The sequence below is a fragment of the Lissotriton vulgaris genome, chromosome 5, assembly GCF_964263255.1.
Source record: "Lissotriton vulgaris chromosome 5, aLisVul1.2, whole genome shotgun sequence".
NCBI lineage: Eukaryota > Metazoa > Chordata > Amphibia > Caudata > Salamandridae > Lissotriton > Lissotriton vulgaris.
In genome coordinates, this window is record NC_141693.1 from 322,345,942 (window position 1) to 322,372,471 (window position 26,530).

Consider the following 26,530-nt stretch of genomic DNA (forward strand, 5'->3'; position numbering starts at 1 on the left):
AGAGAACAGACGGTCACTGGGGCAGTTTCAGGGACAAGAGAGAAGAAAACAGAGAGCAGGAGAAGATGGGGGAGAGAGACAGGCAGCAAAGAGAGGGAGAGTTGAGAGAGAGAGCAAGGAAGAAGCCAGAAGAGACTTAAGAGACACAAAAAAAACAGGCAACGACATGGGAAAGACAGGGAGTGACCGTGAAGCTGTGAGACAGAAATGAGAGGGGGCATTGAAAAGAATAAGAGAGAGACATAGAGGCAACGACAGGGAAGAGACTGCCAGTAATGGAATGAACTTGAGTGAAGAGAGAGCAGACAGAGAAATAGACAGGCACAGACTGGTGGCAGTGACAGGAGAGAGCAGAGGAATGAGCGTGAGGCTTTGAAGAGGGGGAGGAGACAGAGGGAGACAGGCCTACTACAGCTACAGATCCAAGGCAAGGAGGGAGACATGGGCAGGGGAGAGACTGCTAGGGAGACAGGGAGTGCACGGGCAGGCTGCAGGGACATAGAAGGGGGCGTGGTAGCCGCAGAGAACTGTACACAGTAAAACAGTTGAGAGGAGTAGAGTGAGATGGAATGAGACACCCAAAATGAGAGCATAGGAGAGTGGTGGCAGAGAAGAATATATAGAGACAGAGCGGGTAAAAAGAGAGATGCTGGCGAAAGAAAGAAATGAAGAGAGAGGGAGAGAGGGTGCTCATGCGGCATTTAGACAGAGATACAAAGCAAGAAGACAGGGGAGACAATGAGAGATGACAGCAGAGACAACGGAAGAAAAGAGAGAGTGGGGCGAAGGAAGAGAGAGTGATACAGGGAGGGCGACTGAGAGAGACAGCGCGTGAGGCAGTCTGGGGGACTGGGGCAATGTCTGGTGTAGTAAGAGTGAGACACAGAGACAGCAACGAGAGAGAGCGCCAACTCGGAATGAGAGACACAGTCGCTGGGGACAGACAGCCTGAAAATAGTATTTCAATAAAATCATTTCATTCTTAAAACATGATTTTCTCAGACACATTGAACAGAGGTTGGCACTCGAGAAAGTGGGATCATATCTGACTGACACGATTCACTTTTTAGGACAATAATAACTAAAGGCTGTTTTTTTTGGGGGGTGGCGGTGTTACATTCCATCAGACGCTCATATGACACTGTTTTTCCTCCTACTTGTAATCGAGGGGACTGTTTTGTTTGCGATGTTTCTTTTCTCTTTCTCACGTTCCGATCCACGGCGTGGTTTGTTGCCGGCTCGGGGGTGCAGTTGATTTCTTGTATTTTATTGTTTTCTTTCCTCGGGTTGCCGGTGACATACTGAACTGTGCACGTGCATGGGGGTACACGTGCGTTCCTCTGTGGTTGGGTACGTGGGACGCTACCCCAGCACTCGAGAGCCTGCGTCTTGAAGCTTTCAGTTTCTCTTTCAGTTTGCTTGAGCGCACACGACAGGACCGCTTGTCTACAGTTTAGTTGAACATTTTCACTCAATTTTCGGTCAGAATCTCATTTTCTCATAAAGTGAACCTTAATACCAAAGTGTAAGATTTTATACTAAAAAATGTCTTATTGTTTTGACCACAATCGGTAATGACTGGTCCGCTTTACAAGCACGTTTCTTTCCCATTACAACCCACACTCCTTGCACGGCTGCAGCATTACACTCAGGTCATCACACGGCTGACCTTGCCCCTGGTGCGGGAAGAGGGCATCAGCTGGCAACCCAGAGAGCTCCCTCAGACCTCGGAGCGCCAATTGGCTCTGAAATGAAAGGCCACTTCGCCACACACACAGTGTACACACTTCCAGCTGCTGAAACGTTGTTCATCTGTGCTTTCACACTTGTAATCAAAAGCCCGGGCCAACCGCGTAATGGCCCGACCACTCACGTCCGATTCCAGGCCGAATTGTAATGCAACAAACATTGTGGGGGTTGATCGTGTGTGTTGTTCTGCAGAGAGCGTTCTGTTTTCACAAGCTAGAAAGAAACCGGGACCGAAAAAAAACTATAAAGTATGTGCCACACAGCTGTTCAAAAACTGATACGCATGGTTTCATTCTTCTTGAACGCGGTTATCATTTGAAAAACTGTAGTTTTCTTGAAAATCCAATATTTAAAAAGGGACGAGTCGCAAATACATTGAATAAAAAAGTTAATTTTCGAAATGCATTGCTTTACACATCTGTTTTTCACACGACTTTTAACGTGCATACCCATTGATGCAATTTAGGGTTGCATGCATGTGTCTGTGTATATATTGATATATGTGTACATATATGTTTACATTCATGTTTATTTTCTTGCAAGCACACTCACACGCTTAGACAACCTTCATAAATGTTAATGTATCTATCTACTACGTCGAGTATGTGAAGACGTATCTTGCAGGCAACGTGAACAGTCCTAGCGTGTTTGCAGACTTTATGGTAACCGATTTGTTATGTGACCTTGAAGTCGTGGGCAAAGTCATGTGGGCATGATTCTTTTTTTTTTTTTGTGGTTTGTCTGCAAGACAACGTTTATCACCTCCACACGGTCGATGCAAAATCATGGCCCGTTGGCTTTTGAAACTTTTAATCTTGGAGGATTCGCTGGTTATAAGTGCGCGGTAGCATATTTTTTTCAACTCATCTCTCCTTCCGTGAGAAACTATAATCTAAGATTTGGATCTCAGGAAAACTGTAGCTGGAAACTACATCACGAAGAAGCCGAAAGTGCCTGTTATTTAGAGCAGGCCAAAATATTGTTGTGGGACAAATTGTAGATTCACTTTCTCTGGACCCGCGAGCCTCCTGTGCGCGTTCGGACTCTCGCGAGCACCCTTAACGGGTGAAAATCCGCCGGTCCGAATGGACGTGCGTTATTTAATATACTGCTGTAAATTGCACACACAAAAAAAAAATGGAGTTGAATTCACTGTGATGTTGGAAGTGACTTCTAATGCGTGCCTCGAGCGCTCGCAGCCCCCAACATTGATTAACATCAGGTGTTGTATATAAGGCAGGGCCCGGCAGTTTATGGGGTTTGCGAGTCGGATTTTCGGGGTCACAGTTCAAAACAGTAGCCCCCGGCTAGTGTTTCCGCACTTCCCCCGAGCATACCTTTGGAAGCAGTCGGTGCGCTGCGTGCGCCTGAGCGCGCATTCGCTTTGTTGATTTTCATTTTTGTAGCCAGTGACTTCATTACATTACCGTGCAAGCGTTAAATGTGTATGCGTGTGCACGTGCTGGGTGCGAATCTTTTACTGAGAGTTTAAATTGGGCTCAGATCTTGTCGAAAGGCGCAGCTCGTGTGCAGCTTTGCAGAGGCAGTGTGCCGTTGAAAGAGGCACAGGCGTGTTGCATAAATTGCCTGTCATTTGGCATCATGGCCGAGCGGAGGCCAGGCCCTCCTGGGAACCGGTCGCATTGCTGGACTCAATCTGCTTGGGTCCACAGTGGACAAAACTGAAACCACAGACCGCACGGAGAGCAAACTTCAAATGCAAAGCACACGAGGGCCAAACTTCAACTGCAAGCCTCACGGGGGGAGGTAGAGAGTGAAGTGCAAACACTAAGCCTACGAGGGCCAAACTGCAATTGCAAACCTCACCGGTGGGAGGAGCAAACTGAAGGCACACAGCACACCACGGCCGAACAGCAACTGGAAAACGCTCCAGGGGAGAAGGGCAGCAAATACAAATGAAGCAGAGGCTAAACTGCAACTGGGAACCACACAGGGTCACAACGAAACCATAAACTGCACTAGTTACCAGGCCAAACTGCAAGCCAAACACAGGTGCCAAAATATAACTTCAAACCACAGGGAGCAGAATTCATCCACAAAATGCACAAAGGTTATATCTCAAACATAAAGCATGCAAGTGATACATGACAACAGCCAAACTGCAGGGTACGGCAAACTACACATACAAACATAGTCCAGACTTCATCTAAAGCAGGCACAGGGGCAAACTGCAACCACAAGATGCACAGAGATTAAACTGCACCCATGCAACTGGTAATGGCTACAAACCACACAACTGACGAATTGCTACTACAAGAGGACACATACACTGAATCTGCAAAACACCCAAATTAAAACCGCAACTACAAATTAGACAGGCCTACCTGCTAACATTAATCCTGTAAGCGCCTAAGTGTAACTTCATTATGCGTAAAGGGCCAAAATGCAACTACCAACCAACCCCTCAGGGGGTTACATCCCTATCTACCGGAATAGGTGTTTTTCATGAACCATTGCAGCTTAGGATTGTACTTTTTTTTCTTCACAACTTTTGAATTGTATTTGTTGAATATAAGCACTTATGTCTGCAGGCACTGTAATAATGGATATTGATTTTAGTCAGTGGCCATGTGTACATGATCATACAACACTGAAGACACCACAGGACAATAAGAAAAAAATGTTTTCCTTTGCAAATTAATTGTTCCATACCATGGGTGAGGCACCAGCAATTATTTTCTCATTTCAGCTTTGCTGTACTTTGGCAACAAACTCGAATTTGACCTTTGCACTGTATTAATGAATGTGTGAACATGCGTTTATTAGTACAGTTTCTCTAAATACCTCATTATTGGGCCACATTTATTTCCACTGCGATGCGGTAAAAAAATTTCGGTCGAGATTATAGAAAGTATAGATAGCTAGACCAGAAGTGTTTGTGTGGGTGGGTGGTGGTAGAACACAGAAGCACATAATTACAGATTCAAAATGGAAAGGTAAGAGCCTGACAGTGTTAGTGTGCATGCCTCTGCATGCGTGTCCGCTTGTGTGTACAGACTCCTTTTGTTTTAAATGTATTTGTTGACATTTCTCTACTTTTTTAATTGCACTTTCTTACTCCTGAAAATACCCCAGTGCAAAGCAAGTCAACTGGCAAATAAACTTCCACTGTTGCTTCCTGAAAAAAAACCTCTGCAGTCCCAAAACATATGCATGTGTGCATGAATGTATAGAAATGAGTGTGCAACCAGAAAAACACACTACAATTGCACGCTCTCTGGCCCACACTCACACAAGCATGCACCCTCTCTCCCACACAGCGCACCTGCACGTTCTTTCTCGCTCTGGCTCGCACAATGCACACACTTTTCAGTTCTCGAAGCACACATGTTGTCACACACATATGTGCTCTCTCTCACACAGGCATACACATAGTGTCTCTAGCTCTCTCTCGCTGTCTGTCTGTCTGTTTCTCTCTCTGTCTGTCTGTCTCTCTATGCACACCCAACAATAAAAGTGGGATGCGTTTTACTCCCACTGCTCAGCAGAACCTACATACAATTACAACTTTTGGCAGCTCTAAAGCACATATTAGAGTCTCTTAAAAAAGACCTCTTGGATGTCTGCATTCCCCTCCACGCCTATTCCCATAAAGAAGGTGAATCAGACAGGTATTAAATGTTTCTAGGTTGCTCATACTCAGTCGGTTAAAACATGCAACAGAAAATAACAGAGAAGTAACATGAAATCTGTAACAAGGCCAGCATGCTGATACAGGTGTCAGTGTTTGAAGGAGTGCTTGCAGCATTTGAGGCACAGTGTTTGGTGGCTAATGGCTTCTGGGAACTCCTGTTGCAGAGATACGATAATATTGAAAAGATACCTGAGGGTTGGTTGTGTGGGCAGCATGCTAAGGATATGACAGAGAGGGAGCGGGAGGCTGCTTGTCACGACAAAGGCCCCTGATACTTGTGAACACTTTGTTGCCAGTTTGGAGGTTGGTAAAAAGCCAGCCCCTTCCCTCGGTGGCCAGGGAGAATGAACCCTGTGTACAGCTCCGCCCCCTTCGCCCAGCCATGTACCAGGCCTTAGAGATTCTCAGCCTAGGGTCAGAGATGGGTCTGCACAGTGCCCTTTTATTGGTCACGTCCATCGGGGGGGGGGGGGGGGGGTCACATATGCAGTGCACAGGGATTTATGAGAGAAATGGTGAGTGAGATATAATGGTCCAGTTGAAGGCATCCGCCGAAACGCGTTGACTGTCCTCCTATGTTGCACTAATGGTGTAGAAAATAAAATAAAAATACCTCAAATTTGAATAAAACGTCTGGATTCCGTCTGTGCAGTGGAGAATCTGGTCTGCTGACAGGAGCCTGGCTGGGTTCTTTTCTTGAGAATATATATATATATATATATATATATATATATATATATATATATATATATATATATATATATATATATATATATATATATATATATATATATATATATATGCAGCAAAGTTCCTGACCGCCAAATAGCTGACGGCAAAATGCAGGTGAGGACCTCTTGCTTAAACAACTCTTTGGAATCACGGACCAACACTCAAATTCAAGGTGCAAGCAGTGCAAAAAGTTTATTCACCATAGGAAGACAAATGTCTTTTCCATGGCGCGTTTCACTCCACGAAGGAGCTTGATCACATGACGCGCCCCAGCGAACATCGTGTTTTTACGTGAATTAAAAGCCCAACCAGCTATAAAAATAGAACTGGCCAGCAACAAATCGACAGTAACAGGTATAGATAAAAGTCTAATTGTAACATGGCACATGAGTAGTACGGTGTTATTTAAGCAAACATGACCCCTGTATAAGGACAAAAAAAGTTTCAATGCAATTATAGATCTAGAAAGAGAAATATATCATCCTAGAGGTTTCGCATTTGCAAGAGTTAGAGCTATTGGCATTGTAAATGTAAACAATTTATACTAATGTTTTTTGGAGTGGAGTGGATGTACGTTGTGTGTAATAGAATTATGTGGTATGTTGTGCAGTGAAATTATGTGGATAGAAAGTATGTGGTATTTACTATATAGGAATTATGTAGAGTAGTATTATTTGTTATGGAGAGTAGTTATGTGGTATGGTAGTCTTTGTTGTGGAGTGATAACCTCAGGTTTAGTCTATCTCGTTTCCACAGAAGCTAAACTATGAACTCAGTGAGACAAAAAAGAAGGAATCACTGAGGAGCACTTGTGGACCCAGTCAGAAGTATGAGCAGGGCCACTGGAATGATGTGACTGTTAGGCTGCACTGACATTTGCATAACTATACATTTTTTGCATTAGCCACATAATGCATCATCTGCTGCCTAATCTTCAGATTTGAACAAAAAGCCTTGTTTCTACCTCAAACGGCTCAAACGTTACCAAAAATGCAGCAACAAGTGTTACAGCATGGTGGAAGGCCCTTTGCAAACCTAGAATGGTCACGTGTTATTTATTGCTAAATGTGGGTATTAAATTGGTACTAATGGTGTGGAAGACACTCTTGCTTCATTCTGTGCCCCTCTTGCGTCTTTCTGCATTTCTGTTGCTTGCACCTTTCTTTTTTTGCAGTTCTCTTGCCTCTTTCTGTACCTCTTGTGCCTCTTTCTCCACCCCTCATCCCTGTTTCTGCACCTCTGTTGCTTCTTTCTGCACTTCTCTTGCTTCTTTCTGCACCTCTCTCTCTTCTTTCTGCAACTCTAGTGCCTCTTTCTGCATCCCTCTTCCCTCTTTCTGCAACCCTCTTCCCTATTTCTGCTCCTATGTTCCTTATTTCTGCACTTATTTTGTATCTTTCTGCAACTCTCTTGCTTCTTTCTGCATCCCTCTTGCCTCTTTCTCCACCCTTCTTCCCCCTTTGTGCATGTCTGTTGCTTCTTTCTGCTCTTCTTTTGCCTCTTTCCGCAACCCTCCTCCATCTTTCTGCACCTCTAGTGCTTCTTTCTGTACTTCTCTTGGTTCCTTTTGCACCCCTCATGCCTCTTTCTGCACCCTTTCCCTCTTTCTGCACCTTTGTTGCTTCTCTCTGCACCCCTGTTTTTTTTTCTGCACCCTTATTGATTCTTTCTGCGCCCCACTTGCCTCTTTCACTACCCCTCTTACCCCTTTCTGCATATCTGTTGCTTGTTTCTGCACTTCTCTTTTCTCTTCCTCCACCCATGTTCCTTCTTTCTCCACCTCTGTTGTTTCATTCTGCACCTCTCTTGCTTCTTTCTGCACCTCTGTTTCTTTTCTGCACTTCTTTTGTTTCTTTCTGCACCCTCTTCCTTCTTTCTGCACCCTTCTTGCCTCCTTCCGTACTTCTCTCCCCTCTTTCTACAGTTCTCTTGCCTCTTTCTGTATCCCTGTTGCTTCTTTGTGCACCACTCTTGCCTCTTTCAGTACCCCTTTTGCCTCTGTCTGCTCCTCTGTTCCTTCTTTCAGCACTTCTCTGGCCTCTTTCTGCACCCCGTTCCCTCTTTCTGTACCTCTCTTGCCTGTTTCTTCGCCCTTAGCCCCTTTCTGCACCCTGGTTCCCTCTTTCTGCATCTCTATTGCCTCTTTCTGCAACTCTCTTGCCTCTTTCTGTACTTATCTTTCATGTTTCTGCACCTCTCTTGCCTGTTTCTACTCCTCTCTTGCCTCTTTCTGTACTTCTATTGTCTCTTTTTACACTTCTATTGCTTCTTTCTACACTTCTCTTGCCCCTCTTGGAACATTTCTTACTCTTTCTGGATCTCTCCTGTTTTTTCTACCCTTCTCTTGGTTCTCTCTGTACTTCTCTCGCCTGTTTCTATATTGAAATGGGAAGTGCAAGATGTTAAGTTTTAAGGTCTGCACTGCTCTCGTGCCTGAGGTATACGTCTACTTGTACATGTATTCTCACATGTGTTATGGCTCTGAAGATGATAGCCTAAAAAGCGTGTAGCTTCTCTTATAGGTGATAAAATCTTGTTTGTTCTGCTCTGTCATTCGGTTGCACAGGCAGACATGTGTTATGTATATAGGTGTTATAGAGCCCCTCAAATGTACTATTTCATATGCATGTGCCCTTTATTAGGAGCAGAAAGAAATACATGCACCTTCTTGTACACAAATTTACAGAGTATGCTGTTTGAAACACAGATATTCAAGTTTTTGTATGTTTATTTTTATGTAACATGTCACCAGGTAAAAGCAAAGGCACATGCATGCATACCTTACAAACTTGGTCAGACGTACAACAGTGATATGGTTAGGATTGCTGTTTTACATTTGGTAGGACTAATATTCTGAACAGTCGATGAATAGTGAACCTCCAAGAGAAAAGTGAGGGTTAAGACATCTTGGAAGAAGGATTAGTGATCAGGCTACATTGTATGAGTCTGTGGAAAGGTACAGTCAGAGTAGGCCTCTTTCTGCACCCCTGTTGCTTCTTTCTGTACTTGTTTCTTTTTGTACCTTTCTTCCTCTTTCTGGACTTCTGCTGCCTCATTCTGCCTCTTTCTGCACTTCTGTTGCTTCTTTCTGCACATTTCTTCCTCTTTCTGCACATGTCCTACCTATGTAGGAATATTTAGAAATTAGAATTTAAAAACCGTAGACATTCACTGAAAAAACCATAGGTTTCAGGGACGTTATAGTTAGAAATTAGCATTTTAAAAACCTTAGACATTCACTGAATAAATGACAGGTTTAAGGGACGTTATACTTAGTTGAACATTTCACTCACACAAAACCAGAGAAATTTGTCTGTTATAGTTAGTTGAGCTAACTATAACTCGCGACCCATAATGCACTGCTGATGACGGCACATATTACGTCACTCATGACATGTTCAGTGACATCACTGATGACATCACTGATGACATCTCAAATGACATCACTGATGACATCATCCATGTGATCATCTGATGCACCTCCTCACACCCTAATATAATCTTTGATACACCCACTCCAAAATACAGACTGCCATTCTCAAAACAATAGACACTCCAATACCAGTTAGTACACACACATCCACTCACCCATACAGTCACTCACACATGCAGTCACTCATCAATACAGCCACTATCATATGCACTCATACACCCATAGAGACACCCACACACTACCACTCACCCATAGAGTTATTTACACATCTAGTGAGTCATGCAAAGAATGAATTACTTTCCCATTTACTCAACTATACAGTTATACACACACCACCTCACTTATTCATACAGATACTAACACATACTTACTCTCTTATACTATCACTGACACAATCACACACTCATCCATACAGCCACTCTCACAATCACACACTCTCACATATAATCACTTATATACCCCAACACTCACATATACTGCCTTTTACATATGTAGTTACTCACACATATACCACTGAGACATCCATTCACTCACCTACACAGCCAAACACATGCTCACCCACCTATACAGCCCCTCAAAGTTGCACACTTGAAACCATACACCCAGTGAATCACCCACTCACACATCCATGCAGGGATTCACACACCCCCACCCATCTACACAGACACTCAGGCACCCATACAGATACTCAGACAACAAATCAACAACCCATACAGACACTCATGTAGATACTCACAACCCATGCAGCCGCTTGCACACCAACCGACAGACTGATACAGACATTCACACATATTAGTCACTAACCCATGCATTCAGTAAGACACATTTAATCATTCACTTATAGAGTCAGTCATGCACCTACTAAATCATCCATTCATTCAAAGACTCACACACCCAGTCATTCCTGAATACACCTTGGTGTGTATATATATTTATTTATTTAAGACATATCTAAACTTTACAGAAACACATAGTCACTGGATGATGTAATCAGTGATGTCATCAGTGATGTCATTTGAGATGTGAGTTCAAATGAACACACACTCATGGATGGATGGATGGATGGATGAATGTATGGCAAAACACAACGAGCCAGAAGTTGGAGGAAGACTCTCTGGGTGCCAATGTACACACTGTGTATTCTTTCAGACCGATGTAATCACTCTGTAAATAAACATGTCTTTCCTTTGTTGTGGGGCAGCAACACATTCACAGGTAACTGTGGAAAGTAGAGCACAGTTGCAGCTAGCCACAGGTTGGATGTTGATAGGAGCTCTACTCGGATCCAGCAACTGTTGCTGCTTCTGACTGCAGGGCAAGCCACAGAGAGGATCCTTCCCTTCTCTTCTCTTCCCTTTCCTTTTTTTCTTTTTTTCTTTCTTTTCTTTTAATTTTTTAAACGTTCTTTTCCTTTCTTTTCTTTTGTTTTCTTTTCTACCCTTTGATTCTTTCTTTCCTCTCTGTCTCCACACCCCTCCTTCCCCCGCCCGGGACAGAAATGGGCACTGTTTAACTTTCTATGCCCTTCTGATCTCATTTCCGCACACAATCTTGCTCTTCAATCTCCCTACAAGCACTTTCAGTCTCCTAGAGTTACTTAAAATACAACGAATATGCTGCCATGTCAATAGGCTCGGGCGTATATTCTTTTGCAAATCTATTTTCCATAAAATTGTAAAAGTGCGAAATATTGAAATACATTTGTTATTAGTTTTCTGGTGAAGCTGCTGGTTCAAAACAGCACTTCCGGTGGCTCCTGTTTTCCAGCAAGGTTTCACACATGTTTAGGTGTGAGCTATTCTCCCTTTTTCATTGATTTCACAGTCAGGCCTGTAACTGCATATTAATGAAATTGGATTGCTTAATTTCCAAAGGACCTGTGTCCTGAGGGCCACTCCAAAGTTCTTCAAGGAAAACTCTAAACGAAAGCGCTTAAAAATGCCAATTTATGTCCAGAAACGCAGGAGAGATCACCTAAAGCGAGCTGTGAATAACAATTGCGGCTGTTGCCAACTATGGAGAGGGGTGAGGCGGGCAAACTCCAGTGGGGGGTGCATGCACCCATACAATAAACTAACTAAATTGCCAACATGCATTACATTATCTTTTTAAAGTTAATATGTTTAACCTTAAAACAGTAATATAATGCATGTAGTCGATTTAGTACACATTAGCAAATTAAATACATAAAAAAATTATATATATAATTTACTTACCTTGCTGCTTGTCATCGCTCCGGTCACAGTGTTCTTCTCTCGTCCAACCCAGCGAATCCCCCAAACCCATCCTTACCCTGCACTCATGGTGTTAACCAGCATGAGAGAAGTGCCAGGGTTGGATGGAGAGGGCTCTCTCAGCGTTCCTTCAGGCATTGGAGGCCTATTTGTGCTCTCCACGCAGCTGTCTATGACAGGTGGGTAGAGAGGTTTAAAGTGTGCATGTCTGACTGGCCATCGCAAGACAGCCAGCCAAAGCGACTTGTGCACTTTAAACTTAAGTGCCCACCCCACCACTCCTCCCTGTTCCTTCTACTCAGCAGTGGATGGCCCCACCCCGTTCTGACACTCGGCTCGGGATACAGATTATTGAAAAATAAAATGGTAATAAATTAACTTTATCACCATTTAATTTTTCATCTCTGGGGCATTTTTATCAGTTGGGCGACACTCATCTGCCCTAATGGAGGAGTGGCTCCTAGTGAATAACATTTAAGGCCACCTTGTGAGCCCAGCATTGCCTTCCAGTACAAATCCTGCAGCTCTGGTCACGAGGAAACCATCCTTATTTGAGATGAGAAGCTAAACAAGTTTAGTTGCAAGTATGTGGCGAGATTGGGCAGTTCCTGGTCCACCAGGGATCTTAACAGACCACTTTTATTAGGAACAGTAGACCACACAACCCCTTCTCCCCCATTTACCAGTCAAGCAGGGTGGCTTGTTTAAGAAGATGTTGAATAGAGCAGTGGATTGAGCTCCTTCTAGAAAGAGCTGTGTGTAACCTGCAGGAGATAGATTTAAATCACAACTCAGACATTCATCTTTATGAGGACGATGAAATAGGTATCACTCAGTTTGGTTATAAGACTACTAATTCTTTAAATGCTAAAAGTCAAGATATTTCTGGTGCCCCATGTGCTCATGTTTAAGATTATATACAAGGGGCCTGATTCACACAGCTAAACGTGCACTTTGATGTAAGTTTATGAGTGTTTGCTATTCACAAAGGTATTTTACGCGTAGTTTCTTACAACTGCGAAGTCTCTGCACAGAAAAAGTCCTATCATTTTATGTGTGGAGGCTCCACAGTCATAAAGATACTACTCATAAAATACCTTTGTGAATAGCAAACAATTGTAAGTTGAGACAAAAGTTATGTTATGTTATGTTAATGAGATTTTTAGAGCGCTCTGTTACCCTGAGGTGTCCTGGCGCTATACGCTACCTACCTAGGAGTAACTGTGGTCATATGATAGGATAAATGATTATGTGAAAAGCCATGTTTTAAGTTCTTTCCAAAAAGATAGAAGCTCTGATGAGTTTCTAAGATGGGAAGGTAGGCTATTCCATGATTTAGTGGCACTGTGAAGAAAACTCCTACCACCCCTGGCCTTATTATAGCGGGAAAGGGTAACTTGTTTAGCTTTTGAGGAGCACAAAGCTCTTCCAGGAACATACCACTGAATTTTGTGCTTCAAAAAGTCCGGGCCAATGCCGTTGAGAGCCTTGAAAACTATGCACAAGGCCTTAAACTCTACCCGTTGCTTGACAGGGAGCCAATGAAGAGTTTTAAGACACGGCTTCACCGAGACAAACCTGGGTGTCCCTGTTAGCAACCTGGCTGCCGCATTCTGTACGATCTGGAGTCTGGCCAAATGTCTCTTCTGGATGTTTACATAGAGACTATTGAAGTAATCCAGTCGTGACTGAATGAGCGCCGTGACTGCTATCTTCAGGCTGTTTTCGGGAAGGAGGAACTTAATTTTCCTCAGGGTTCTAAGCATGAAAAAGCAAGAAGAAACTACCTTACTAATATGATCACTAAAAGAGAGTTTCAAATCCAAAATCACTCCCAAGTTCTTTGCCCGGGTCACAGGGGCTGGAGTTGTACCCATTGCACTTGGCCACCAATCCGGGGTCCAGAGGTTAGAGATGTTCCCGAACACAATCACCTCATTTTACCCGCATTGATTTTGAGGCAATTAGATGCCATCCAGGTTGCGATCGCTTTCATACAGTCGTGGCATCTTGAGCCAGTCTCGGCCTCTGACCCCTTCTGAACGGACAACACAATTTGTGTGTCGTCTGCATAAGAGGTCAGCTGGAACCCAAACGATCTAATCAGAGATGCCAGTGGTGCCACATAGACATTAAATAGTGTAGGACTAAGCGAAGACCCATGCGGCACAACACACAGGAGGAAGAAGAGCCTAGATCTATCATTGCCAAGATCCACCGTTTGTGTCCTACTGGTCAAGAAGGATTTGAAGAGGTCCCAGGCCTTGCCATGGACCCCGACCGCAGAAAAGCGGTCCATCAGAACTTCATGATGGACCGTATCGAATGCGGCCAAAAGGTCTAGCATAATAAGAATGGCAGCATCCCCCTGGTCCAAGGCCTCTCTGATCTCCTCCGTGGACTTGATCAGCGCCAGTTCGGTACTGTGTTCGGCTCGGAAACCAAACTGTGTGGAATCTTGTAGAAAGTTGGTCTGGAGGAATGAATTGAGTTGGCCATTCATAGCTTTCTAAATCATCTGTCCAGGGAGAGGAAGACGTGAGATGGGTCTGTAATTGCTCTCGGCCTTTGGGTCCAAATTAGATTTCTTACAAAAGTGTACGTTTGCCTCTGTGAATCAGGCCCTACAAGTGTAATTTTACTACTTGTAGAAATATTACACTTGCAGTTTGTGAATATTAAAACATTAGTAAAGTTACTACAGGAAGAGTAAACCTACACAAAGTGTAGGTTTACCTTCATGGATTAGGTCCAAGTTACTCAAATCCCTTTAGACATAAGCCTTTTAGCTTAAAGACCATGTTCTCTCAGGGAGCCAACATAGCCACCTATTTGTTTCTGAAAGGCCACCAACCAGGGCTTTAACTGGGGTGTATCCCTCTGGTTCTGATACCCGGCAGTAATTAAAAACTGACATTGAAACTAGGGATGTATGACGTTACAATGCATACTTTTACAACGCCTACCTTTACAACGCATTTTTTACACCGCAAAATCCATTACAACGCATACCAATACAACGCATGCCATTACAGCGAATTCTTTGAAACTACCTTTACAACGCATTCCACTACAATGCATACTACATTTTGAACGCATACCATTACAATGCATAACATTACACTGCATGTAAGGTAAGTATTGGATTGAGTAGGGGTAAACATTACTATTCTAACTCCAGGGGGTGCAACAGTAGGGTAAGTGTTGGATAGTGTAGGGGTTAAAATTACTATTCTAACTCCAGGGGGTGCAACAGTAGGGTAAGTGTTGGATAGTGTAGGGATAAAAATTACTATTCTAACTCCAGGGGGTGCAACAGTAGGGTAAGTGTTGGATAGTGTAAGGGTACTATGTGCTGTGATGCTATGCGTTGTAATGGTATGCATTGTAATGACTGCGTTGTAATGGCATGCGTTGTAGTGGTGTGCGTTGTAGTGTCATGCGTTGTAATGGTTGCGTTGTAAATGCATGCATTGTAATGGATGTTGCGTTGTAAAAGTTTCATTGTAATGGTAGTGCGTTGTAAAAGTTGCGTCGTAAAGGTTGTTTCCCTGAAACTAGTCCTTATTGGGCCCTATATCCATGTACTTAATCATATGAACAATGGCTTTAAAAACCGTTGCTGTAATCCATGTCAGCAATGCAGTTCCTGTTGATATTTCACACATTTTGCCTCATCTTGCATTTCGTAAGAGTGCTTGCTTTTTTACTGGAAGTTGTGTTTCTGTATTTTTTTCGGGCAAGATGTTACTCTTCTATATTGGTCCTGTGAACCGAGTCACCTCTAGGAGTTGGTGTGAGTTCAGAGTATGGGTGGGTGTTTATAACGTGCCACGATTGAGAGATGTTGAGTAGAGACTAAAAGCATTATGAGTTTCTCACAATGCATGTCACTAGGTCATAAATGTGTTCAGGACACATGCTCATCCAATCTGTGGCCTCTCTGCATATCACACATTGCAATTGTTACGTGTGGGAAATTTGATGTGATTCTATGCAAAAGTGTATGAAGAATGTACACAGCTGTCAATGTATTAAAAAGGGCAAAAATAAAGAAAAATGCAGTGCTTACAGGCAAGTAATTGTGTTGTACGTGTGGGGGGTGGTGAAGTGAAGGAAATGCAAAGAAGTATGGGTAGGGGACAGTGAAAAGAGGGAGCTGAAGAAGAAAGAGATGGGGTGTGATAAATGGAGATGGAAGATTTTAGAAAGATGTGGGCTTTTGTGTTAGTACCCTTCTGTGAAATTAAACATAATTATATATTGACTTCTAGCTAATTGGTTACCAGCTGGATGGATAGACAGACAGACAGACAGACAGACAGATGGATGCAGTATGGATCAGTATATGGCTGGGGTTTCGGGGGATGGATGAACGTACAGTAGGACAGACAGATCATTTTCATCCAAAACTGCAGACGTTATATACATGCAGTTTTAATGGTAGAGATATTCAAATGGTCCTGGCACATTATTTTCTGAATATGTGGTTAATGTAAATGTATATGCTTCAAAAACTGGCACGCTGAACCCGATGTCCCAAAAAAAATACAACAGACTCTTTGTTTTGTTCCTAATTGAATCATCCCCAAACCGCGCTGCCTTCCGTGTTTTTCGTGTACTGTACGGCATGAATACTCTTTTTATTCAATTAGGCAAATGAGAAATCCTCGAGGGGCCTGCGATCTGGCAATTAACATGCTAGATAATTAGAGTTCTTGCAAAAATTATCTCTGATTAAAAATCTTTGCAACAGTCTTAATTTGTATTTAAATTTACGTTTCAAGCCATTTGTTAGGAGGTACTAAAGCGATCAAGGATGAAGGGGGGTCTACACATGGTAAAATATGAATCATAAATAAGGACTGTCTGCCAATCATCGCCCCCGCCCCTCCCTCCAATGAAAGTTGTGATTGTAACTGGCTGGATTTCCTGGGCAATCATTTGTAGAGATTTTCTATAAGCTTTAGTTGAGATATCTTTCAAGGCCCAGCGCAAGTTTTCTTGTTTTAAAGCTAGTCGAATTTGTATGCATTTCCGTAGAGGGTTCTTCATAACTTTATCTCTACTGTACTATATACTAAAAATGTGTCCACGTCTATTTGATTTGAATCAGTCTATGCATGGCTCACTTCCTTTCATTTCGTCGGCCACTAATTTTGTCTTTTTTATATTTGAAGCGCTTTCTTTCATCCATCCATCCATTCATCCATCCAAATTTTGCATCATTTATCATCCCTCAACTTGTTTTGTCATGTATTGATATTTCCATTTACCTGTCCAGATATGTCAAAACAGGTCTTGTATTAAAACAATTGCTTGTTCCTTTTTTCCCAAGCAAGTATGCTTATTGGTGAATTCTTTGACTTTTACCATTACCCATCGATGTCATGTTGCATTGCCCTCAGATGCATATCTTTGATTTGGTAAATCCCTTTTGTCGTTGCGTACAGATATAAGTCAGAGCCCATGGCAACACCCTTACACAAATCTATTGTTGATATAATGGCTTTCGTGTTGCCTGGCAACACTTCAGAAGTTTTCAGCTGCACTCTTTCAATTATGCCTTATTGTTATGAATGGTTATCACTTGCTGACTTGACTCACCTTGTCTCAAGGACCGACAACATGCACATATCTGAAGCACAGGTTTCCCATTTCTTGGGTTGTGTGATGCACACTGTGTGCCTGACAGAACACAACATAACGTTTGGTTTTTAATAGGCTCTTAGGTTATGATAAGATACCATATGTTATGTTATGTTATGTGTGTTTGTAAAGCACACTATCACTCGCAAGAGTCTTCAGGGGCTGTGCAGGTGTGTGTGCCCAGCCCTACCTGTGGTACGTTGGTTAATTGAAAAGCCAGGTCTTCAGCTTCTTGCAGAATTCAAGTAGAGAGGAGGCGGCTCTGATATGGGGTTGGCGGTCGGTCCATATCCATAGCTACATGCTTAAATAGATCCATCAAAGCAATACATCTGAAAACAATTCAAATGTAGACAAAAATATTGTAACATTAACCACATCCGTGCGGCAGGAATTTGAGCCTGGTGCTGAACATTCCTTAACTCGGTGTGGTCGTGACGGAACCATTCCGTCATCAGCACAGCTCAACCGTGACTGATGACGGAATGGTTCCTTCACCCGCATCGAAGGGGTTAATTGAACAAGAGCCAGTCCTATCAGTTTAAAATGGCTATTGGGATTGTTCACATGCTCATATTGGGAAGTGGTTGTGTTGATGGAGGCAGGCCTAACCAGTCATGATCCCAGAGAGGAGCGTATGCACCATTGTCTCGCTTCATCTAGTGTTGCCAACAAAATTGGACTTTGCAGCCGCAATCTGATGAGAATTTTCAAGGACACAATTTTGTCCATGTGGAGGAGCACTCAGGTTGTCCAATGAAGTTAAGGGCTCCTTCTTTCCCACAAATGATATTCAGCTTTGAGGCCTGGAGACTAATGTGTCTTTTAAAGTGCTACAGTAGATGAAACCTCATTGGACCTATTGTTATGTACATTTATAAGCCAGGTTTTGAGAAAGTGAATTGGGTTGGAGGAGTCAGGCCCCTGTGACTGACTTTACCCACCCCACACCACCATTGATTCAAAGATCTAGTTCTAAAGGAAATCTCGAGATTTTCCAGGAGACCATTCATTCTGATTCCAGCTGAGTAGAGAAAATGAAAATGCACTACAGAAATTAACTGGGATCATTTTGAATATAGTCTTTTGCAATGGTTTTTATTGTCTCATTGGTGCCTTGTTCTAGATAACCAATCATGTTTCTAAATGTTTTTAACCTGAGGTGTGGACACAGGATAAAAGTATATGTTTTGATGGCACTTGAGCTATTAGTAGAGCATGACAGGTTTCTTTTATTTAGTAAATAAGAGTTCAGTATTTGACTTTCATTTGGAAATGGGACCTAGACGATGCTTAGGAGAATCAGGAAGAGATGACTTTGGATGGTTGGATGTCCATGGAGACACAGAACTCAGTTTTGCAGGAGGATCTGATGAGTGCTTGTACTGTGCTTCATTTGTAATTGATGGAGACCGGAACTAAAATATACATTTTAATTCATTTGGTTTTAAGATGATGAATGAAGAGCAGGGAAACAGCTGTGGTTGTGATTACTACAAGCACCCAGCCTCAGTGACACCAGGGCTACATAAAGCAACAACTGAAATTTCCAGTGGTTGGAAGACATTCATCAACAGACTGCCAATATAAAGTGTGACAGATGCTTGCAGTGCATGGAAAGGATGGCATGATAGTAATGCAGACAATTGACAAAATGAACGTCACAGGAGTTAGTCCTATTTAAATCTCATGGTATCAAGTCATTGAATACAATAAATCAATATAAGTTATATTGTTATGGCAAGTAATTTTGAAGGGAAAGTTCCTTGTCAGGTTGATCATGTGATTTTAATAGAACATTTAATTAACAACAGAGACTATTCATATAATCAAAATATTCAAATATTGGATTGCTGGCTTCATACAAATTCATTATTTTAATACCTGCCAATTGTTTTAAAATCACTTAATTTGTGTACCACTTCAGCTGAATATGTGAACTAGGTTTGCAGTTTATTTTATCACACAGTAAACAATAACTAGAGTTTCTGTTTGTCGTCAATATGGGATGGATGTGGCATGATTTGCTTAAGAAATGTGTAACAACATTTTTATAATTGCCCTTATTTTGCACACACAACTCTGAGACAATCAGAAAATATTTAAATAGCATAATGTTATATATTTCTTGATTTCAATAGATATTACAGAATGGAGTATGTGGTTGTTGTTGAATCAGCAGAAATTGAGACCCTTAAAAATATACTTACATTTTTTTTAACTTTTACTATTAATGGCACAAAACCACTTATGGAATGTCACTGCAGTAGACAGCCATTGCAGGCATAGAGAGTAGTGGGTACAAGGAAGACAGTGTTTTTTATTTCTTATATTACATTCTTCATAGGACAATAACCACTCATGCATGGTCTAGATCTGGATTTATCCATCTAACAATGGTTCATGAGGGGCACTTACTTTCATGATATCAATATGGAATACAGTTTGAATCAATTTATAAACAAATTAATGTTCACATGGATTTTTTACATAGCCGATTGCTATCCTAAAACTATGGAATGGATCCCACCCTCCACAACCATTGTGTAAGCATCTGAGTAAGCCACCGTCTTTTATGTAGAACTTCTCTTTGTGCAATTTGTATCAAACACTTTCCATGGGTGCTTCATGAACAACTTAGATGACATGTGAGAAGCTGGATCCCGTACATTAAAGCATCCCTAGTTTACCGAGCTTATCGTGGTCTACCGTTTTTATGACATATTATCAGTATGGTAGCAGGGGTGCTGTTTTGAGTATCAATGTAGGGTTCTATTCTGCATCTCTTCGCCTTTTTATTGTGTTGTATATACTGGTTGTGGTGATGGAAGAGGTATGTGCCAAGTGCAATGTTTGTTTTGTATATGCTGAGATGTTTTGACTATTAGATTGATTGGCACTTATAATAAGATGGATGGGATATCTGTTATGTTTGTGATGGAATAACCCATTCTCCAAACTCTAAATTAGGTCTTAACTTTAGAATTGCTGTAGAGAAACAGGTTGTATCTGTATATCGCTTGGCGTTGTTTTAGATATATGGGTTTTTTGTATCAGAACTTCAACAGTGTTCTGTGGTGATGGAGGTGGCGATGATGGTGTTGAGGCAGAAAAACTGTTTTTCAGAAAAGCTGTCAAACTTACTTTATATTCATACATATGTCAGTAGCAATGAATGAGTAATTTATAGCCAAGCACAATGCTATGTAGCTGCAAAATACTTAGAAGAAATTGTTACTGAGGTCTATTAAAAAAGTTGACTGTCCTGAACATTGGTTTTAATAAAGTAGCTTATAATAGGGACCATCAATAAGCTGATCCCTTTTTTGCTAAATACAATTTTATAAGTGATGGTGGATAAAGGTGAAACTGGGATTACTGCCAACAGTGCTCATGAAAGTTGCCACGTTGCTCACAATTAGCATAACCCATTAGCGACTGTGACCTGCCATTGTAGACTAGTACTCGTATGAGAACATCATTGCACATATATTGTGCATTTAGAGTGGGGTAATTTATCAAAATCTCGACACTAGCTAAGTAGATATAACACAGAGTTATTCTGCAGCATGTCCAAAAAAACACTTTATTTTGTGTCCATTATACACTGCATGCTAAAAGAACAGAAAAGGGATTTCACATGTTAGCTTATTCTCTGATAATATTTGTACTCCAAGGAAAAGAACCAAGGACCTTATTAGGGGTTGAGAGATGGGATCCTCTATCACAAATGTGTCTGATGTCCTGTCCAGAAGTTCCTATATGACACATGTCAAAGGCTGTAATTAACTTGTTATGTGTTGGCCATCACATTCACCACATTTGTGACAGAGTATACCATCTTCCAAACTCTAAAAAAGGCCCTTAGATTTTTGATGCGAAGGTGAAGTTGATGCTGATATATGAGAGTGTATGAGACTGCAGCCTCTCACTGTAACCAAGATTATCTGTTTCTGGGCAAATTATCTTTACCTCTTTTTGTGTGCCTCATTTTCACCACCTTCCAAACTTTCAAAAATCAGTTTCAAGCTTTCAATATATATTTGTATGTGTGTGTTTATGAGTCTGTGTGTGTGAGAGAGAGATACTCATCTGAAGAAAAGCCTGGAGTACATTGGGATGCCTCCTACTCCTTAACACTAGTAATAAATAGCAGAATATAAGATGTACATCTGCATGTATGGTTACGCCATGACATTTTTGAAGTGTATTGGAGTTAAAAAAATGTACTCACATGCAGTCAGGTAAATCCACACCGAAGAGGCCTCATGACCACCACTGAGAGAGTTGTTTACTTTTTTCCCTGGTAAAGTAATTGAAATATGTAATTTGTGAGCCCGTAAACAGTATTTTTCTCATGTAGATTTTGCTGTACTATCTATCTATCTATCTATCTATCTATCTATCTATCTATCTATCTATCTATCTATCTATCTATCTATCTATCTATCTATCTATCTATCTATCTATCTATCTATCTATCTATCTATCTATCTACTTAATACGCAGTTATAATTACAAAATGAACCCAAAGAAAAATAGAAATATCCCACTGTTTGTTAGCTATGCAACCTAACTGTAACAGATACCTTTATACAGGAGGTAAATAATATCAATAGTGGCACAACATATCACCTTAGAAGAATGTATTTTATTAATGACATAGCAAAGTTGAGTATGATCTCTTTGTTTGTAATTTAAACATGTAATTTGAAGGCCTCATTTTGATTTTTGAAAACACTTGTGGTCATAAGCATTGCATTTGGTGTCTGAGAAAATATAGCTACATATCTAAGAGGTATTCTTTGTGCTCAATTACAAGTCTGGCAGTCCATGGACCGCCAGGCTAATTTTGGCGTGGCGGTCTCCTGCCCGCCCTATTATGCTTAGGGCGGTTGGACCACCATTGCCCCGCCACAGCCACCAAGGAACTGCTGTTCCAAGACGGTGTTCTGGTGGTCATGAGACATCAATATGCTTGGCGGGACTACAGCATATTAGGAGTTTCCTCTCCGCCATGGTTTTCATGAGGGTTCCTCCTCCAGGAAAAGCGTGGTGGAGAGGAGGTAACAAAGTGGGCCCTATGGTGCCCCCTTATGCCCCCCTGTTGCCTATGGTGCACGCAGGGGGGCTCTGCAGGTGCCCCCCTGTGTGCATGCACTCCAGTTCCTGCACAGCATGTACTTTTCAGGCCATGCTGTGTAGAAACTAATTTTGGTGTTTCCATTGTGGTGCCCATTTAAAACACAAAGTCAGCTAGATACGACATACACTCATAATCTGGCGGTCGTCCCGACCACAGGTTTAGCGGTGCAGTGGCGGGTGGACCCGGACGCTGCACTGCCAAACTCGTAATCAGGCTCTTTGGGTTATTAATTTGTAGTAACCATGTATCTATCACTTAAAAGAACTTTGGAAAAGCCTCTGCTTTGATCTCACATCTCCTAGAAATAGTATCACAAGATGTGTTTTTTCTAATAATACAGTCTGGGAGAGGAATATTTTTTTTATTTCTATAGAATAAGATTGGCAAAGTTTGCAATAAGATTTTTGTGTATAATCTTAGGACTCACTAATAAAAAATCTACCAGATAATGGAAATATAAAGAAAGTTAAACTCCTTGGGTAAAATGTCTACCGGCATTAGCGGTACTAAAGTACAGAAAAAGTCTAAAGTGAGCTTAATTCTCCAAGTACAATGCACACAAATAAGTTTATTCTGAGTGTGTAATCAACTATACTCTGTTGAAGTTAAATTTACTTACCAGTGATGAGGTGCAGAAGTTCATTTGTTTATGGTTAGCATGCTGTTCCATTGGTATGTTTGAATAGAAGAGTATAGGTTTCTGGTGCTGCCTATGTATGATGTGTATTGATGCTGTAAATTCTGATCAGGGTTTTGCCCTTAATGTGTTTTTGGTTACTGCACCTTGGCATGTAGTGAAGAGAAAGGTATAAGAGGCAGATGGTTTTATCTGTAGGCTCTACTTGTGTAGCTGAAGAAAGGCATGCAAAGTCAACAAGACCTATGTTGAAACTATTTAAATGTTTTGCGTGTGGGAGTTTACTCATATCATGTCACTACAAATGTACAACTGCACTATGCAAGGAATGGAGCAAAGCAGAGTGAGAGGCAAATGCACAAGCAGTTGTGCCTGTCATTCTTGGGGACAAATGCTCTAGTTTCAAGCGGAAATGCTCCTAGTTCTGTCACATATAATGATATTAAGGATTTCTGTCCACTAGTTATGTTATCCTCCATTCCCCTTATCGTACACAATGTCTAAGCACATTATTGACATGCAAATTCCAAATTGGTATATAAAAGAGGGTATTTTTTATGTAAAAAAGGGTAGGAATGGGTGAAGTAATTATCTTAAAAACAATAATTTATTTAAATGAGAATGAAACATTTCTTTTACCTAACCGCAGGCTTTTTTTAATGTATGCATTGCAAACAGTATGGAAATATAGATTTGGGAAAATAGGTGTAATACAAAAAATGTAGTGCAATTCTTGCAAACATCATTTATGGATTGAACTTCAAGGCATGTGAATTAGCTAAAGCCTTCAATGAGCTGGACATGAGTTGACACGAGTTAACTCATTGTGCAGTTCACACATCTAAATACTTATGGATTGGCTAACTTGTGCATTCTTTTAAACAATTCAAACTTTAAGGCTTATTAAACTATGAAAATTTGAATTCATTGCCTGCCTGATTCACAGAGGTATTTTCATCCATAAATGTACATTTAATGTTGAAAATACCTCCATTTGTACCTGTCAGGAATTCACAAAAGGATTCTTAGCAGGTGTGAATTGATTTATCACTGTGGATTTATCCACCATTATTGCAGAAAAATCCACAGAAGTGAAAAGGTCACATTTACTTACCATGTTTTCAGTCACAAACAATTCAAATCTGTGTTTCTGTCTACCAATATATGTTTTATGTATGAATTCCATTTCAGTAGGCAGTATAGTTTTACAGGCTCCTAAAATTTGATTTCAAGTGGAAACACATTAGCTATTTGGATGGGGCTTGTTGTAAGCGTCCCTTCCAAATACAGAGTCAATGTATCAATGGTTTCCCACTGTATTTCTCATTGTAAACCATTGAAAAGTCACTGACCTCCACGCTGGAGGCGTAACCCATTCACAAAGTTTAAGGAGTCCCCTTTTTACCTATTCCTCGTGAATGTATTAAAAAGTGTCAGGTAATAAAACCTGTGGTCACAGGGACCACTGCCCACTCTCAGTAAAACTCTTTAAAAAAGAGAAAACGTTTTTAATGATGTCCTGTTTTCTTAAAGAATTAAACATCTTTATTTAATCACAATCACAGGCATGGTGGTTTGCTGAGTGGTGCAGGCCACCATCCCTGTGACTGTGTCCAATTAAAATACGTTGCAACTTGCAACTTACCCCCTGAAAGGTAATGAGATGGGTCAGATTGCTACCGACTTGGATTTAGAATCTTACATAGTACACATGCTGGTTCTAAAAGTTCCACACTTGTAAAAAAAACTGGTTTCATTTTGAGACCATTTTGTGCAGTCATTGTAATAATATATCTGGCACTAAATTCCATGCAAGGAGAGGAGAATGGGTGTTGCAAGGAAAAATGTGCCTGGTAAGTGTGTGTACACCACAAAAATATATGTTTGGGCATTCTAAAACTCCACTCTGACCCCTTTCACCCACTAAATGATTGGACATTTACTACAGCCAAGTGCTGCAATAACTCCTTTTCCTGGATAGGAATGGGAGTGGCTCAACCTCAGATTTGGTGTGGATGCAGAAGGGCGTTCGCTATGGAGGAAAAACCTTTCCCTCCGAAGAGACAGAAAAAGAAAAGAATAGTTGTACAGTGGATACCGTTCTCACTGTCCGTAAAGAAACCCGATGTAGAGTTCCACACCAGAGGAACAGGAGTCTGCAGGAGACATGACATTGGCATTAGTATGCCTCGAAACCTGCACCTGGAGATTGTGATTCATAAAAAATCGGAATGTTTGTGAATGTAAAAGTACTTTGATGCAGAGATTTAAGTTTCAAAATCTACTTTTAAGGTCTGCCGTAAGCCAAGACCTTTTGATTTACTAATATTATATAATATGCTTTGTTAAAGGGGCTTTCAGTCATCCCTCTTCATCTATTGGTCTGTTGTGGTTTCATTCAAATTTCCCTTCCACCCACTACAGTATACAGCATGGAGCAATGGGTTAGCCCACTTCAGCAATGACTAACTTCACTTTGAGTGATGAAGTTCTTCCCTATTACAAAGTCCACACACAAAGTATTTCCTTGTTATTTTGATACAAAAAAAGAATGTAGCTTTTTAAAAAAAAATGTCATATTGTTTAGAGCCTGGCAGATTCTCCAACTATAATTGTTTGCAAAAACCAGGGCAAAACAAGAAATGACAAAGCAAAAAATCTGGCTGCCAATATGTCCTATTGGTTTTGTCAGTGCTTGTTTGTTTTCTTGAATCAGACCCCATATATTTACGATGATACTGGATTAAAAGATCTCATACAGTAAAATTTGTTGATTTATATAGCGTGGCTTATCACCCGTAAGGGTATCCCAGCACTGTCGAATGCCACAGGGAAATTAAATGATTTCCGCAGAATTATAGGATGTTGCGCAGACACTGAGACTCAAACCTGGATCCCCAGCCCCTGAGCAGGCAGCTCTGGCTGCTGCACCACATCCTCTCCCACACAGTAATTTCACACACAGCTCACCCCACCTGTTACAAGCGCACCTTGACTGTTTGCCATTGGGCAATGAAGCTGCAGTGGATGCCCCAAGACAGAAACTATTTATATATTATTTGGCACCTCTATTATTGATTGTGCCCATTTCGTATTCTGCTATGTGCTGCATGCTATGTGGGTGTACTTGTAAAGCACACTGTGACTCCAAGGAGTATCCTGGCGCTGTAGACCGCTGGGGAACCTGTCCTGGTTTTCCCTGTGAGATGGTCCCTTTCTGGGTATCTCCAAGGTGAAACCAGGCATCCCCGGCATCTGTGGGGGGCCGTTGTAGAGATGAGGCAAGCTTAATGCC

At 41.5% G+C, this 26,530-nt stretch overlaps 1 protein-coding gene across 1 annotated transcript in view; it reads left to right on the forward strand.

Moving 5' to 3' along the window:
• The window catches only part of PRDM16 (PR/SET domain 16), a 1,072,267-nt gene that overhangs the window by 1,045 nt on the left and 1,044,692 nt on the right, over positions 1-26,530 (forward strand). The window lies entirely within an intron of this gene.